Consider the following 6,633-nt stretch of genomic DNA (forward strand, 5'->3'; position numbering starts at 1 on the left):
CCTTGTAATGTCTGGCTGTGGGTCTCTGCATCTGCTCCCATCTGCTTCCAGAGGAAGTTTCTCTGATTCTGACTGAATAAGGCACTGGATTTCTAAGTATAGCAGAATATCATTAGGACTTATTTTGTTGAGTCTTCTATTTTATTTTAGACCGGTAGTATTTGTTCTTTCCTAGGTTTCTGGGCTATCTAGTCTCTGGTTCTTAGTTACCTTAGCAGGGTCAGGTATGAGTTCCATCTCATGGAGTGGGCCTTAAGTCAAACCAGACTTTAGTTGGCTACTCTCACAAGTTCTGAGCCACCGTTGCCCTAGCATATTTTACAGGAAAGACAGATTACGGGTCAAAGGTGTTGTGGCTAGGTTGGTGTTAACATTTCCATTTCAGTAGCATACAGAGTAACTTCCCACACCAAAGACACTAGAATGTAGAGAGAAAGTCTCCATGTGCACCAGCTCAACTTCTCTATGTTCAGTGAGTTGTGTGGGTGTTGTCCTTGGCAATGGAGTCCTACTGTCAGTTTGCAGAGAGCACCTATCACCTTAGCAACAGCCAGGTTGTTTGGGAATTTATGAGATCCTTTTGGCCAACAATTCAATTCAATGCAACTCAATCCTTCCACTGAAACTCACCTTTGGTGATAAGAGATGGCCAGCTGAGACTTTGTATCTCCCATTATCCCATTAAACCACCTTAGGATAATGGTTATACATTTCAGGGAGGTTCTAATACACTAGTCTCCATATCATCTCTTAAATGCCCCTCAGTTCCAGATGTATCTCCCCACATTCTCACCCTACCTTATCGTTCCAGCCCCCAACCTGACTCTCCTTCTCCTGTCCCCACCAGAGCCCAGACCACCCATAAAATCTATTCTATTTCCTCCTCCAGGGAGATCTATGCGCTCCTATTCCCTTTACCCTTCCTCTATACCTAACTTCTATGGTCTACAAATTGTAGCTTGGTTATCATTTACTTAACAGCTAATATTCACTTACAAGTGAATATATACCATATTTTCTTTCTGTGTCTGGGCTACCTTGCTCAGGCTGATTTTTTTTTTTCTTGTTCTATTCATTTGCCTGCAAATTTCATGATGTCATTTTTTTAAACAGCTGAGTAATACTCCATTCTGTAAATGTAGCTCACCTTCTATATCTATTCTTCAGCTTAGGGACATCTAGGTTGTTCACAGTTTCTGGCTATTATGAATAGAGCAACAATGAACATGGCTGAGCCAGTGTCCTTGTGGTAGGATGGAGTGTCCTTTGGGTACATATCCAAGAGTGGTATAGCTGGATCTTGAGGTAGGTTAATTTCCAATTTTCTGAGCAACAGCCATACTAATTTCCATAATGACAATACTAGTGTGCACTCTCACCAGCAATGGAGGAGTGTTTTCCTTGCTCCACAACCTCACCAAAATCATCTATCTCTTGTGTTATTGATCTTAGCCATTCTGGCAGATGTAAGATGGAATCTCATAGCCATTTTGATTTCCATTTCCCTGATAGTTAAGGATGTTGAAGATTTAAATGTTTCTCAGCCATTTGAGTTCCCTCTATTGAGAATTCTTGTTTAGATCTCTACCCCATTTTTAATTGAATTATTTGGTTTTTGAAATTAGTTTTTTGACTTATTTATATATTTTGGATGTTAGTTTTCTTTTGGTGTGGAGTTGGTAAAAATGGTTTCCCATTCTGTAGGCTGCCACTTTGGTTGCTTGATGGTGTCCTTTGCCTGACAGAAGCTGTTCAGTTTTATGAGGTCCTATTTATTAATTGTTGATCTTAGTGCCTGAGCTATAAGTGTTCTGTTCAGAAAGTGGTCTCCTATGCCAATGCTTTCAAGACTATACCCCATTTTCTCTTCTGTTATGTTCAGTGTATCTGGCTTTATGTTGAGATCTTTGATCCACTTGGACTTGAGTTTTGTACAGGTGATAAATATGAATGTATTTGCTTTCTTCTACATGCAGACATCAGTTTTACCAGCACCTTCAAATTCTTTAAACCAGTGGTGTTTAACACCTACAATTTCAGTATTTGGGGGCTTTAAGCAACAGAAACAATGGAGCAGTAGGAGTTGAAGGCCAGCCTGGCTTACGCTGCAAAATCTTGACTCAGAAAAAAATTAATAAAATTACCTGCAGAAGGCAAAATACAGGTATCACAAGATTAGTTAACAATGGAGTGCAAAAAAATCCTATTAATGATACAACTTAAAGGGGCAAGATGAGAAATGAGGGATGCAATTGGTTTCCAAAGGCACTTTGAACTTTCAAGTCCCAGCCTCCCTATCCCTCACATTTCATTTCACACAATAATTGCGGCTACTAAATAAGTATTAATAAAGTCAGTTTGGTAAAACCAGACACACAGAAGACCACATCAGTGTCACCTGGGTGTTTAGCTTCATCTGCTTAGTCTAGCCTGTGTTCCCTCAAGAAATGTGTATTGTGGGGGTCCAAGATGGCAGCAAACAGCATGCACCATAGCTAAAGGGCACAAGATCTGAAACTGGTGAGTGGAGGGGCGGCTGAAGTCAGAACATTGACATTGAGGCTTCTTGGGCAAAAGGGGACAACCTATGAGCTGGGACAGTTTGGACCAGGTCACCTGTGGACGACTCTGGGATCTGAGAGTGATGAATATTCCACCCCACCCCCTGCACTTCCCCTTTCCTCAAGCACAGGCCTCCCTGATCAGCAGAGGCACCCTGCAGTGGCTGCTGCCCCAAGCACTGTCCTCCCTGCTCTGTGGAGGCCACTGCCCCAAGCTGCTCGGCTGAGACTGCAGTGGTTGCCCCAAGCAGAAGCACCCACACTCAGTGACTGAGATAGCAGAGGTGGCTCCCCAAGTGTGGGTCTCCCTGTCCAATGGCCAAACAGTGGACAGCACTTAGCTGAAAGATCTCCTACACTCTCACTTGCTCCTGCGGGCTCACAAATGAGGGTAGAGAACAGCGGGAACCCTGTGCCTCCCAATTAGGCCTGCTAGGGAGTGAGTGCACCTTCAAGTGAGTGCATGCAGAGCCCCAGATCCAGGGTCCCTCTATGCTAACAGCCAGACATTGAATCCCTCCCACCACACCCCCACTATGGGCAACACAGGGATTCCTGGGACAGCGTTCTCAACACTGAAGGCCCTGATCTGTGGGTCTACCAGTGGAGTGCAGGCCAACAATCCCTGGAGCCCGGACAGATCTGAATACCTGGAGCACAGTACAACAGGCCTGTAGACCACTGAGGTATTCAGAGCACCTGCACATGTGTATTGCACCTGCTGATGGCCAGTACCCCCACCTGCACGTAAGCTCCATCCTTCCAGGCATCTGCATGCTCTAGCAGCCTGTCCTTCAAGGCACACTTCAACACACACTCCCACAGTTGCGCACATGCACCTGCAACCTTCCTCCCAGCTGAAACCCCAACATCCACTCTCAAACCAGTGGACCTGTCTCATCTTCCTGAATAACAATCCAGACTCCAGACAGACACACCCAAAGAAGTGCTAGCTCCAATTCTCTTCAAATTATTCCACAAAAAAAGAAACAGAAGGAACATTATTAAACTCAGTCTATGAAGCCACAGTCACCTTGATTCCTAAACCACACAAAGACCCAACCAAAAAAGAGAAATTTAGACCTATCTCTCTTATGAACATTTATGCAAAAATACTCAATAAAATCCTAGCAAACTAAATCCAAGAACACATAAAAGATATCATCCACCATGACCAAGTAGGCTTCATCCCAGGCATGTAAGGTGGTTCAATATACAGAAATCCATCAATGTAATCCACCACATAAACAAACAGAAGGGAAAAAAAAAAAACTACATGATTGTCTACTTAGATGCTGAAAAAGCATTCGACAAAATCCAACACCCATTCATGTTTAAAGTCTTGGAGAGAGCAAGGATACAAGGCACATACCTAAACATAGTAAAGGCGATATACAGCAAGCCTATAGCCAACATCAAACTCAATGGAGAGAAACTTAAATCAATCCCACTGAAATCAGGGATAAAGCAAGGCTGCCCACTCTTCCCATATCTGTTCAACATAGTACTTGAAATCCTTGCTAGAGTAATAAGAAAACTAAAGGAGATCAAGGGGATACAAATCAGAAAGGAAGAAATCAAAGTATCACTATTTACAGATGATATGATATGACATGATATGATATATGATATGGTTTCACCTTACACCCATCAGAATGACTAAGATAAAAAACTCTAGTGACAACACATGCTGGAGAGGATATGGAGAAAGGGGAACCCTCCTCCATTGCTGGTGGGAATGTAGAATTGTACAGCCACTTTGGAAATCAATCTGGCATTTTCTCAGACAATTAGGAATAGTGCTTCCTCAAGATCCAGCTATACCACTCCTAGGCATATATCCAAAAGATGCTCAAGTATACAACAATAATATTTGTTTAACCATGTTTGTAGCAGCTCTGTTCATAATAGCCAGAATCTGGAAACAACCTAGATGTCCCTCAACTGAGGAATGGATACAGAAATTGTGGTACATTTACACAATGGAATACTACTCAGCAATTAAAAACAAGGAAATCATGAAATTGGCAGGCAAATGGTGGGAACCAGAAAAGATCATCCTGAGTGAGGTATCGCAGAAGCAGAAAGACACACATGGTATATCACGTGTAAGTAGATATTAGACATTAAATATAGGCTAAACATACAAAAAATCTGTACACCTAAAGAAGCTAATCAAGAAGGAGGATGATCCTGGCTAAGATGATCAATCTTCATTCAGAAAGGCAAACGGAATGGACATAAGAAGAAGGGAAAAAACAGAGAACAGGACAGGACCCTACCACAGAGGGCCTCTGAAAGACTCTACCCAGCAGTGTATCAAAGCAGGTGCTGAGACTCATAGCCAAACTTTGAGCAGAGTGCAGGAAATCCTATGAAAGAAGGAGGAGATGTCCTGGAGGGGACAGGGGCTCTACAAGGAGAACAACAGAACCAAGAAATCTGAGCAAAAGGGTCTTTTCTGAGACTGATACTCCAACCAAGGACCATGCATGGAGATAACATAGAACTCCTGCACAGATGTAGCCCATGGCAACTCAGTATCCAAGTGGGTATCCTAGTAAGGGGAACAGGGGCTGTCTCTGACATGAACTCAGTGGCTGGCTCTTTGGTCACCTCCCCCTGAGGCAGAAGTAGTCCTACCAGGCCACAGAGGAAGACAATGCAGCCAGTCCTGATGAGGCCTGATAGGCTAGGGTCAGAGGGAAGGGAAAGAGAACCTCCTCCATCAGTGGACTGGGGGAGGGGCATGGGGGGAAAGAGGGAAGGAGAGTGAGATTTGGAAAGGGATGAGGAAGGGGGCTACAGCTTGGATACAAAGTGAATAAATTAAAATTAATAAAAAATAAATAATTTTTTTAAAAAAGAAATGTTTATTTCTTTTTTCCTATCAAGTTTGGCATAGTGCTAGTGACCATTCACTGTGAATAAAACCCTAATATTTGGGCATTACGTTTCCAAGACCAGAGAGTTAGGATGTGAGTAAAGTCACCCAGAGCTAACTGGCTTCTATAAAAACATATGCCCTATTCTCTAATTTACTTACTAGCATACTAGTCTGTTTTTAAAAGAGAGGGGGTGTTTGATGTGGTTTGATTTCGTTTATTTTTCTTTCTGAGGCAGGGTCTGTCCTTAGAGCCCTCACTAGCCTGAAACTCATTATGTAGACTGGGCTGGTCTCAGGCTGTGACAATATTCATGACTCTCTTTACTGAGTACTGGAATTACAGGTATCTGTCACCAGATCCAGAGAAAAAAAGGCATGTGTTTATTTTGGATGCTGGAGTCTAAACAATGTGAAGACTCAAGTCTTCACAACCTCTCTGCACTCACCTCCCATTTTCTGAGTTGCTTTCTAATTCCTCTGGCTCTTCATCCTTCCACCAACCTACATTCCCCCACTTTTCTCCAGACCCTGCCTGAGTGGCTCCATCTCCCTGACTCTGTTCAGCAGTGCCCCAGGCTTCCAAAATTGTAGCTCAGGCTGGATTGCACTCCTGCTCTCTGCTTTCACTTCCCAGGATGCAGCCCATTTTGTCGCAGTACCTTGACTCACACCAGCAGACAGCACAATCAGAGCAGGTTCAAGATGTAACTGCAGCTTTAAAAGTACCAACTAGAACATTTTAACGCTCAAAAACCTTTCAGAAACATTTCGTTTGGTGAAAGCTTAACCTATGCTGTTTTACTTACAAGAAGCAAGTATTTAGAAATGGGTACATTCAGAAAAGGGATTCATTGACTCATTGATAAACTAACTCTCTTTTGCTAATCTGGCTTTTGTCAACATGTTCTTAGGTAAAGGATGCTGCTTCTAAGCTTAACAGATGCATTCAGGACAGTCATGCAAGTAACAAAAGTATGACTCCAGAGCCAGAGTCACTCACTAGCTACAGTACTGGAAGCCTGCCTTGGGTTCAAGATGGGAAAATGAGACCTTTTTGCTCAGAGCCCAGCTGACACCTCAGTGTGCGTGATGACAGCTTCCCGCACTAGACTCACTTTTATTTTTCATTTTGTTGTGTTTGTTTGTTTGTTTGTTGTTCTTTTGAGACAGAGTTTCTTTGTGTAG

This window comes from Meriones unguiculatus, chromosome 11 (assembly GCF_030254825.1).
Source record: "Meriones unguiculatus strain TT.TT164.6M chromosome 11, Bangor_MerUng_6.1, whole genome shotgun sequence".
NCBI lineage: Eukaryota > Metazoa > Chordata > Mammalia > Rodentia > Muridae > Meriones > Meriones unguiculatus.